This window comes from Manis pentadactyla, chromosome 14 (genome assembly GCF_030020395.1).
Source record: "Manis pentadactyla isolate mManPen7 chromosome 14, mManPen7.hap1, whole genome shotgun sequence".
Lineage (NCBI taxonomy): Eukaryota > Metazoa > Chordata > Mammalia > Pholidota > Manidae > Manis > Manis pentadactyla.
This window is the reverse complement of record NC_080032.1, coordinates 14028966-14041409: the sequence shown is the minus strand read 5'-3', so window position 1 is coordinate 14041409 and position 12444 is coordinate 14028966.

Genomic DNA, 12444 nt, shown 5'->3' with positions numbered 1-12444 from the left:
AGTCCTCTAATTTTGTTCTTTTTAAAGATTGTTTTGGCTATTCTGGGTTCTTTGCATTTCCATATGAGCTTTAAGTATCAGCTTGTCAATTTCTGCAAGAAAAAGAGCCAGCTGGGAGTTTGATAGGTAGTGCATTGAATTTATAAATCAACTTGAGGAATATTACCATCTTAAAAATCAATCAACATGAGATGTGTTTCCATTTATTGAGGTCCTGTTTAATTTCTTTCTACAGCATATGACAGTTAATGGACTGTGTTATTTTTGCAGCCTAGGGTAACAGCTCCCCACTTCGGTGATCTCTGGTTTAGGGATTTAGGCATATTCATGAGGCCCATCCAGGTACCTGCTGTAGGATATTTTCCTTTGCTTTCTCCATAGCTAAGATTGCTGGGTCTCTTGGTGAGTAGAAGGACAAGTAGGGTCCTCGGCTATATCCTTCACCATCACTGGTGACGATGATGATATGAGGATCATGAATACTGTGCTAAGTGGTTTCTACCGATCACTTTGCTTGATCTTCAGAACAGCCCCCAAGGTAAGATTTATCATCCCTGTTTTGTAGATAGAAAAGTTGAGGCTCTGAAAGGCACACATACAACAAGGAACTGAACACACATTTGGACTCAAGTATTTTTGACACTAAACTTCAGCCACTTCCAGCCCACCCTACCATATCCTAGGAGGATGCAGGATTTTGCCAATAAGTTGTTCTCACACTGCCATTCACTTTGGCTGCAAACCTTATGGTAGATGAGAACAACGCTGATAAATTGACCACGATCAGCTAGAGTCCCCTTGTCAAATTACAAGAACTGTCTTCCTTCTCAGCAGCTGTATGTGATTCTTATCCTTGGACCAAACTTTGTGTTTGAGATCCAGACCCTCACTCAGCTCAAAAAATCCATCGGACTTCATGAGAGGACTCTATTTGTATACATATTCTGGGGTTGGAGCCCACAGAAGCCTACTGGAACAGAATCTCCGTGGTTAGAGGGAGTTGCAAGGAGTCGGGAATCTGATTTTTAATAAGAACCTACATGATTTCTATGATCAGGCTAATCTGGAAAACAGAGTAATGGAATCCATCCATCCATCCATCCATCTCCTCGTATTTAAAATGAGTATAATACCCGTACCCACTTTATATGGTTGTTGTAAGGATTAAATGAGGGTATGTGTAAGAAGTGCTTAAAACATTGCCTGCTACTGATTAAGAGCTGATTAAGACTTACCCTTGGTAGTGACTCTGGCATCTTGCTATGCTGATGGATGGTGACTGCAGTGGGGTGTGTGGTGGGGACTTGATAGTGGGGGGAGTCTAGTGGCCACAGTGTTGCTCATGTGGTTGTATATTAATGACACCAAAATAAAAAAAAAGACTTACACTTGGGTACCTCTCATGGGCCTGGCTCTCTTCTGCTTATCAGGGATACAGCAGAAATAAACAGACAAGGCTTTGCCCGCCCAGGGCTGACCACATAGCAGAAATGAGCATAAATTTTTGCGTCAGACAAAACTGGATTAAAATCTCACCCTTGCCACTCACACTCAGGTGTGGGCATGAACAAACTGCTGAACTTCTCTAGATCCATTTGCTCAAATGTGAGGTGGGGTAAGAAAATTATTATTAAATAACACAAGGTTTTAATAGCTTTTTACATTTATTGATGTTTTATCAAATTGAGGCAGTTGAGGATCAGAGAGGCAAGCCACTTACCTAAGGTCACACAGCTAAGTAAATGGCAGAGCTGGGATTTGAACCCATGTCTGTTAGACTCCGGGAATGGAATGTTTACCTGCTGTGTTGGGTGGATTCCCACAGGGACAGATGGCTATAAGACTCACAGGGAGTTGGTGGAAAGGATGATTAACTCAGTGAAGGCTTCCCTCGACAGGCGGATGCCTGCCAACTAAAGCACATCACACTGATGCCCTGTGGAGACTCCCCTGGGACAACAAGATGTGCAAATTTACCTGATTTCCACTGGCTTCACAGCACCAGTCTTACCAAGGTCCCTGCAACACAGGAATTTGGAGAGCCCTTGGAGAGACTTGATTTCTCTAATCTTGCCAGGCACAAGGAGAGTTTGGGAGGCATGAAAGCAGTAGTTAACTTATTTCATGAATAGATAACAGCAAGCCATTTAGAGGGGAGCAGTGGCAGGAAGACGAAAACGCTGTTCATACCGTCGGAAGCTCATTTCTTTCAGAATGGCCAGCAGCAGCCGGAGAGGACAGAAACGAGAAGATACTGCAGTGGGCGCTCCTGGCGACACGAATCATTCAGGAAATATTGAAGTGCATTGTTTACCATCGTAAACTTAGAAAAAAATGTTTATGAGACCTGTTCAAAGGCATCTTGCTGGGTGAAACCCAATAACAATAATAGGGGTGTGTGCGTGTGTCCATGTGGGTTCATGTGTCTTCATTCTAGTGTCCTTTGTAAGTCACTTCTTTGAGCTGATGTATTCAACAGTGACTAGGCTGGACCTACAATGCAAAGTGAAGTCCATGCCCTTGTTGTCTGGGTAATTTGTCCTGTTTTTGTTGTCTGTGGCACTAAGGATGGGGCTCTGGGAAGCTGGGAGGTGATCTCAGGTGGATGGGATGGGGGCAAAAGAAAGGCTTCCGTTCTGGAGGGAGAGAGAACAAGAGAAGCACGGAGGTGAGAGGGATGTGGCCACGTCTCCCAGTGTGTGTCGGGAATGTGTGTTCCCACCCAAAGAGGAGATCCCCAGAACAGGATCTGGGGGGGCCTTGCACTTCTGAGCTGGATGGGAGGTTCACAGTGTATTGGATCATGGTCAGGGCTGTGTGATCCTTGAGGTAAAGCCACCCCCCTAACGTGCCTCAGTTCTGCTGTTCCTCGTCTCTAACCATAGAGTGATACCTGCGAAACTGGTTCCTTAGAGAACCAGAAATACAACATTCTGTGATAAAACAGCAAAGCTGTTAATCATTGTAACTAAGCCATGGTATCATCTGTACACGTGATTATTAGCTCAATCATTTTAAGTGAAATGACTTGTCAATTTAGGTAAGTTACTGACCAGATTAGACAATCCACTAGTTTGATCGATTTTTTCCCCCCTGTTGAATTGGTTTATTGTTTGATTTAGGACTCATGCCTACAACCAATTTAACTGTAAGTGATGAATTCAGTCTTGTATCTGTTTCGTAGACTGATTCAGCGCACCAGGGTGGGAGTCCAACACACCCAGGTTAAATGCTGGCCACTTCACTTTCTAGAAGTGGAAGTGTATCTTTGGGAATGTTACAGAAGCTCTCTCAGCTTGTTCCATCGCCTACAGACTGGGAACAATAATAATTAGACCTATTTTATTGGCTTGTGGAGATTAATTGAAATGACACAGATAAGAAGCTGAGCACAGGGCTAGCACATAGTGAGTCCTTCATAAATATTAGTCGTGATCATCATCATCAGAAGGAAGTGGGTTGAGGTTAACAGGTGAATTGCCCATTTTTCTTCCAGCCTCAGGGATGCTTGAGGAACGGTGGTCTCTGTGATACCCATGGAAGGGATGTGCCCATTAGAGATACATGATGGTCTTGCTGGGGTGGCTCTATGCTGATCAGCAACCCAACCATGTCCCTGAGCACACTGCGCTTAGTTGTCTGGCTGGTTTATTACATGACCTGTGGTTTATGGAGTGCAGCTGTTGAAGGATGAGGTCGTGACACATGCGCCTCCAGGCACTACATCACTACCAAGGTATTCAAACGGACGGATTGAAATTCAAGACCCTGAAACGTACTTCTGCTGATGTGACCCACAGTCACGTGACTGTCATCGTTAAGATCAAAATAGCGATTGGGATACTGAACACTGGCTCTGGACGTCCAAAGCCTTTATGATCTGCTCATCTAACATGCTGCTCCGTTCCTAATTCTGTATCACTTCTTTTTTAAGTTAGAATATAGTTGATATTCAATATTATATTTGTTTCAGATGTACAACATAGGGACTCAGTAATTATATACACTACTAAGTGCTCACCATAGTAAGGGTAGTTACCGCCAGCTACCACACCAAGTGTCTTGCCAATGGGTATCAGCCCCCGGCAAGTTCGCTGTGGATTCAGTGTGACCAAAGAAATGACAGTAGATTGTTTCCTTGGGGTGAAAGGGTTTATTACCAGGCCTGTTCTCCCGGTGGTAGGTCGAGCACTAGCATCTCTGCCTCTGTGCAGAGCACTGGGCCGAGCTCTCTATATAGCATGATAATAGCTTATTGCCTAAAGGTGTGGAGGCGGTAGCCTAGCAACAGGCCAGTTACATCTTCAGGTGGTGTAAGTTCAGTGAGGATCCTGGCCATAGGAACCCCAACTTCCCCACACCAAGATACTACTATATTATTGATTAAATTCCCCATACTGTACTTCCATTCCTATGACTGATTTATTTTATAAGTTGAAGTTTGTACTTCTGTATCCCCTTCACCTATTTCTTATCCCTTCATAAAGCAAAGTAAACCTCAGGCCTGGGGAGCCTATTTGTGCTTTGTGAATTTCAGTGACAAGCTGAACCTGAATGCCACTCTGGTGGGCTTGAACATGTTATGAGATTTCTAGTTAAAAATACCTGACTTGAACCATTGTGGAAAGTGGTATGGAGGTTCCTCAAAAAACTCAAAATAGAAGTACCATTTGACCCAGGAATTCCACTCCTAGGAATTTACCCTAAGAATGCAGCAGCCCAGTTTGAAAAAGACATATGCACTCCTATGTTTATCGCAGCACTATTTACAATAGCCAAGAAATGGAAACAACCTAAGTGTCCATCAGTAGATGAATAGATAAAGAAGATGTGGTACATATACACAATGGAAAATTATTCATCCATAAGAAGAAAACAAATCCTACCCTTTTCAACATGATGGAGCTAGAGGGTATTATGCTCAGTGAAATGAGCCAGGTGGAGAAAGACAAGTATCAAATGATTTCACTCATCTGTGGAGTATAAACAAAGCAAAAACTGAAGGAACAAAACAGCAGCAGACTCACAGAACCCAAGAATGGACTAACAGTTACCAAAGGGAAAGGGACTGGGGAGGATGGGTGGGAAGGGAGGGACAAGGGGGAAAAAGGCTATTATGATTAGCACACATGATGTAGGAAGGGGCATGGGGAAGACAGTGTAACAAAGAGAAGACAAGTAGTGATGATGGGGGGAGTCTAGTAACCATAATTTCGCTCATGTAGTTGTACATTAATGATACAAAAAAAAATACCTGACTTGAATTGCCATTGCCATTTATTCATTGGGTAACTTTAGACAAGTTACCTAACCTCCCTAAGCCTCAGGTTCCTCTTATGTAAAATGGGGACGAAGTCACACATCTCATAGAGTTATGATTCATTAAGTGAGGTAATGTAGGCCAAATGCCTGGCACAGAGCCTAGCCCCAAACCGAATGAGGAATATGGAAAGTGCCCCCCAATAAGGCCCTTCACTGGGTCTAGACAAGGAGATTTTCTGTGAACTTCTCTTGTGCTCATCAGGGGCCACCTGGGTCAGGAATGAAATCTCCAGGCGGTTGTAAAGTTGTCCCTTGTCCAGTATTTAGCCCTCTCTAGACTCTCACTAACTGCGTCTTAATCTACACATACAGCATTAATCTCATGAGGCTGGATAAAATCTAATTCATGTCTAGTTCCCTAATTGTCCCTATTGTTTGGCAAAATGTTGTAAATACCTACATGATTGTGTAGTTAAAATGCAGGACACTTGTTGGAGACATGTAGTGGGAAGCAGCCGTCTGGTGGGGGAGCGCTGTGACAGGCTCCAGGCTGGGTCTGTGATAGCAGCAGTGATGTCATTGACATCAGTGCCGATGGTGCTGATAATGGGGAAATTCGAGCTCTTCCTTTGTGTCAAAAACTGTGCTAAATCCTCACAGTGACCCGCAAGCTTAGAATCTGTGTGCTAGAAGGATTGAAGGGTAGAACAACTAGTCTTTTGAGACTTAATGCAGGCCTCTCAGTTAAGAGAGAATTGAAATGAAATGGAATTGACAAGCCTCCAAGCACATAGCACATATCTGTCAATTTTACTGATCAGCCAAATACCGCCTTGGACTAGTTTGGTAGCACGTTCAACCAAAGCCATTTAATCCTTCAGGTCAGAACAGCCACCATAGCCATGGCTTGTATAGAAAGAGCCTTACTAGGTTTAAAGGGGATGGTGTGACTCATTCGTAGTTGAGTCATAATGTCCCTGGAGAGGACTTTCTAAGAAGTGTCTGGGGCAGGGGCTTTGTGCAGTGTAATGCATGAAGGGGCTGGTTTGGGGCAGTTTTCTCCTAGCCAGAGGCAGTGCTCTCCTGACTTGAGACTTCCTGTTCTCGCCCATGGAAACCTCTCCTGGGACTATTGGAGACTTCTGGTTGACCACTGGTATTTCTCTTCCAGTGGTCAATTCTAGCTCTTCCTGCTGCCGCCATTCCCTCCCTTAAGTCAGACATCAGTGCCATCCTGCCAGCCCTCAGTATGTGGTCACTCACCAAGCAGGCCAAAACAAATGTCCCCAGAGTTCTTATGTTCGTCCTCTTCTCTCCATCCCACTGCCACTACATCTGGGCACCATTATTCTCCTGCAGGGACTGCAGGGGCATCCTGCCTGGGCTCCCTGCCCCCAGGCTTGCTTCTCTATCCTGTTCGCCACCTTGCAGCTAGAATGCTATTTTGAATGTTCAAATCTGATATTCCATTCTCTTGCTTCAAAACCCAAACCCTGTGTTCTGGCATTCAATGCTTGTCATACCCTGGCCCCTCCCCAGGTCCCCATTCTTAAGCTGTCACTCCTTGCATGCTCTGGCCATGCCACACCTTCATGCAGGTCCCCAAAGCACCACACTCACTCAGACTCTCCTGGGGAATCCAGTCCTCAGCCTGACATTGCAAAGTCCCCATAGGGGACCCTATTTCTCCTGCCTCCCACTCCCTTATCCAGGCCCCCATCAGCGTGTGAGGCTGGTAGACCAGGGCTGTATTTCCCTGGGAGACACCTCTAGGGCTGTATCTGAAGTTCCAGCTGAGATTGATGAACCTGCAAATGATGAGGTTTCTGGGGGCGTTTATTGACATATAAATCAAAATCCAATTTATGTGAAGGAAAATCCCAGCTGGTTTACATGGCAGGATTATGAAACAGGTTTTGCCATGTGCACAGCCTCTGGTCCAATGTAAAATAATTTTACCCTCCACAGAGGAAGCTTAGCTTTTTAACTTTGCTGGCATTTTCCTGGGATGACCATGGCACTGGGTTCAGTTTGAATACTTACAATATGCATGGCATTCTGACGTTGCCAGCTTATGACACTGGTCTAACTGAGGGGAGGAAGGGAAGTATAATTTATTGAATGCCTACTTTATGCCAGGCACATCCCTACAATATCCCATTTTAATCCTCACAACAGTTCTCAGGGTACTTGCCATCCTATTGAAGGCCTTACTCCCAGCCATGTGACTCTCTTTCCATTCTCTTCCCAAGAGGACATATGAGTTCTCCACTGCTTTATAATAAATTACCACACACTTAGCAGCTTGCAGAAACTCACACTTATTATCTCACTATTTCTGTGGGTCAGAAGGCCGGACACGGCTTAACTGAGTCCTCTGCTCAGGGTCTTACAAGGCTGCAATCAAAGTGTGGGTCAGGGCTGCGGTCTCATCTGGGGCTCGACATGGGAAAGATCTGCTTCTGAGCTAATATGATTCTTGGCAGGGGCCCCTCTCTAGTGGGCTGTAGCCCTGAGGATGCCCATTTCTTGTTGCCTGTTGGCCAGAGACTACCCTCAGTTCCTTGACACATAGGCCTTCCCAACACGGTCACTTCTTCCACACTAGGGAGAGAGTTTTCAAGCAAGACAGATGTTACGATCGTATGTGGCATTACCACAGAAGTGACATCACTCCCTCATCTTTGTCGTATTTATTTTAGAAGCCCACTCTCAAGGGAAGGCATCACACAAGGTGTGAGGACCAGGGGGTGGGGACATTGGGACAGACCTCAGAGTCTGTCTGCCCCAGAGGGGTTAATACACTCAAGATCGCTCAGCTAGTTGTTTGCGGAGTTGGGAGCTTACTTTAGAGGCCATAGGCTTAACATTATGCTTGCTGTCTAGGTGGTCCCACAGCTGGGACACCCAGAGCAAAGCCCTACCTGGAAGACTTGTCCTGACCACTGAAGCCGGGGTAATTTGTTCATCTCTGGAGCTGCTGTGGGTCATCAGTTCCCACATTATTAAAACTAGAGTAGAAGTGAGGCAGTTCTTCAAAGAACATGGGGAAGGGACCCTGAGTATGTCCACTCCTCCACAGTCTGTGCTCTGATGGAAAGCACATTCTCAGATGGAGCTCAGATGATCCACCGTGGCCTTTGGGAAAAACTCATGGTCACTCAGGGGTAATGCTACCACAGGTCTCTCTCTTTGTGCTCACCCTTCACAAAAAAAAGACTTCCCCATCTGGTTTATTTAACAGAATATTGCTGCTGTGTTTTTATTTTTCCACTGATACAGCCTCTAATTTGATGTTTGGATGGCTTCCAGTTCTTCAATTCTGAACAAGACTTGCATTAACTCCTTCATGGCTGTCATGTGCAGTTGTGTGGGTCATGCACTGCATAAGGGATGCCTGGCTGAGAGGGTGAGTGGATCATATACAAAGTCAACACACTGAGATCTTGTTTCCCACCACAGTGAACACATTCAACATCCCTTCCCCTTCTTTTATTAGTAACACCCCGGTTTTGTTTTGTTTTAAAAACTTCCTTGCACTCTTCAGCCTTTATACCACTTACTAAAGCAGGAAAGGCTGGTTCTTCCTGAGAGACGAAGCACCTTTTTTCAATTCACATGAGGTGGCCCGTCTAGGCTTGCAGCAGCCTTGATGACTATTTTCAGGATAGAAAACCTTTGGCTAGACTGGGGTCCTGACATGATCTGCTCATGCAGAGTTTGAGAGCAAGCAACTCAGTTTTAAAACCAACTGACAGCTACCCAATCACAGTTGAAATTCCGCTTTCAACGTGCTGAACCTAAACTGAGTCCATATGTAGCATCATTTGCTAAAGAATGAATGACTCTGGTGGTCATGTGTCTTCAAATAAACCTTAAAGTCCACAGCCAAGGCTGGGCTCAAGGCTGATTTTCAGTCATAAAGGCTGTGCTAAGGGAGTGAGTATGGAAAAGCCACATTAAAAATATGTAATCACCACCAGCTGTGGTCCAATTAAATTCACCTGATCACAGTGTTTACACACACACATACACACACACACACACTTTACCTAACAAATCACTCCTTTTAAAATGCAGAGTTTAGAAAACATATCAGGATGAGGTCCATGGGCCATTTACAACTGCTGTCACCTGACATCCTTAATTAAAAATGTAGATTCTCTGTCTCCATGCTAGGCCTATAATCCAGGTATTTTAGGAGAGGGAGCCCAAGAATCTGAGTCCTAGCAAGTACCCAAGGTGATTTTAATGCCCACTGTCATTGAAGACCACTCCTGTGCACAACGAGGCAGCCTTCTGGGGTCCTGGGCACCTGGGAGGCACTCACTGCTCTGCAAAGTGCTCCTGTTTTTTGATAAGGTCCAGGTGGTTCTCATGTGCAGCCACATGAGATTCATGAGGAACATGAATTTTTCACAAACCATTCTAGCAAATGAACACCTCCAGGGCAGATACTATATCTGATTTGTGTCGTTTCTCCAATGTTCAGTAAATATCGAATGAAAGTGTGGATAAAATGAGAGTTCCTGTGGCCACGATTCTCACCTGGCCCTGACTGACTAGCTCACTGCACACCTGTGGGCAATACATGGCTGTTGACTCTATATAAAGAGCTCCCCCCAGTGCTCTGGGTGTGACACAGTGGCAGGGCTGCAAGGCTGCAGGAGAGCAGAGCAGAGGCTGGAGTGGTGGCAGCGCTGAGGACAGAGGCTCAGAGGACGACTGTGTGGGATGGCTGTGCAGACAGAGGGGCCCAGAGGATGGCTGTGCAGACAGAGGGGCCCAGAGGCAGAGACCGGCTTGCTGCATGCAGACTTGCTCTGAGTGAACGGGATTTTAGTGACTGACCTGCCACCTGGAAATAAAGTTGAGTATAACCCTTTCACCCCAAAGAACGTTTTCTATCAATTTCTTTGGTCACATTGAATCCATAGTGAACTTGCCCGGGGCTGAAACCCATTGGCAAGACACACCCCAAGAACATTTTGCTGTGGTTTTCTTTGGTCACACTGAATCCATAGCAAACTTGCCCTGGGCTGAAACCCATTGGCAAGACAGAAAGAATGAATGAGTGATTTAAGTAATGAAGTGGCAGACAGTGCTTCCTTGTTAAAATAGACCAGGTGATAGGTTACAGGTGGCTGCAAGCTCTATGTCATGCTTCCCACTGAGAGGTGGGGTCTAATCCTCCTCCCCTTGAATCTGCACTAGTCCTGTGACCTGCTTGACCAATGGAATGTGGCAGAAGGGATGCTGTGTGGCTTCCAAGGCCCAGTCACAAGAAGCCTGTAGTTCCTGCCTGGGTCTCCTGAAACAGGCACTCTTAGACCAACACAGCCACAGTTGCGCTCCCAGCTGACTTCCAGCACTAACTCCAGATATCTTGGATGGTCCAATTTCAGTGAACCTGCACCCGAGTACAGCCACCCAGTGACCAGCCACCACCATGTGAAGCAGAGGAAGTGTCCAGGTAACCTGCAGGACTGTGAGAGGGAATGCAGGGTTTGAAGCTACTACATTTGGGGATGATTGCTATGCATCACGAGATCACAAACAGACCGCCAGGATGTTATACGCTGCAAGCTTTAGATGGTGAGGGCTCTCACTGACTTCTTGCCGTCATTGGTCGAGAGCTATCTTGGGAGGAGGTCAGTAGGTGTTGATGACCTGGTACTTCCTGCCCTGCAATGAGGCACTGCGGGCTCCATAGGCAGAGGGCAATTTCACACACAGAATCGGGTCAGTGGGCAGCCAGCCATCTCGGTGCACAGGTATGGGGGTGCAGGGGCCGCATCAGCCTCTACTGTACCCCGAGCAAGGAGCTACTTGGTTCTGGTTAACTGCAGCCATGAAAGAGTATGGCTACAGAGTCATCAAATCTGTGGATGCCCAAGAAAAATCTGAAGGCTGGATCTTTAAGTAAAATGTCATGATTTTTGAAAGTCAGCAACTAATTCAAATTAAAGAACAAATTCTGTGCAGCCCAACCATGCAGGCCAAACAAAAGCACGTGTGTGCGATGGAAGTTGTCTCAATCAGTACCAGATGGAATGGTGAGAGCGCTGTGCCCCACGCAGTGTTTCTTAAATTGGGAAGATGTGGCAAGGCCAAAGGAGGGGGGTCCTGAACTTGACCTTAAGTGACAGATTTAGATGGGGGTGGCTTTCAGCAAAGGAAGCCACATGGATCAGGGCCCAGGGGGTGTCAAAGTTTATAAGATTGCAGGGAAAGTGACCAGTTTATAGTGAAGACTAGCTAATATGAGGGAACATGAGAAAACAACATGAATCTTACAGGCAGAGACAAATAGAGGAGGAGTGTGCTAATTGGCAACATTAAATGCAGATTAAAATTACACTTCCTCACTCTCAGGATCTGGGGCAGGAAATAGAATGCGTATGTTTTGGCAAGAAATGTGCACCAAAGAGTATAATCTCAGAAAGGACAAAAAAACCCTGTATTTATTGATGGAGATCTTATTTACCCTTGTATTAATTAGGCTAATCATTTAAATGTGATGCTTTATCTTGATCTGTATCCATGAGTAAGCAAAATATCTTAAAATGGTGTAATTGTATTGAATTTCATAGTAGGCAATTAGGTAAAGACTATGTATCTTATACTCGAGCAAAATGATTTTACTTAACCTAATCTATGGGCTGAGTCACCTTGGGCAAGTTACTTAACCTCTCTGTGCTTCTGAATTCTCACTAGGGGATGGTGCTAGAACCTACTTTGCCATGTGGCTAGATCAGTTAGTGAGATAAGACTTGTAAAACCCTTAGCACAGTGCCTGGTACAAGTGCTCAGTAAACACCAACACTGATTCTCAGCAAAGCTCACCCTTGACAACTGAAGTCTGGTGAGAACCACCAATTCATGAATTTGCTCCATGTTTGTGTCTGATACAGACATTAGTTACTGTGCATCTTTCTGAACTTCTAATTCACTTCCTAGAAGATGATATAATCTGGATGTGGGAACTGGTCCTTCCAGTTTTCTCTATAAGATTCCCCTCCAGTCTGATTTGTTCTCAGAAGGAGTGGCTCAAAGTCACTCTTGGTTTAGCTTGCTTTGTTCATTCATTAATTAAATCAAGCACTTAAAGTCAGAGCCTGTGGTGGGCACAGAGATGAAAGAAATAGCCCCAGCCTCACAGAGTTCATAGTCTAGTGGCAG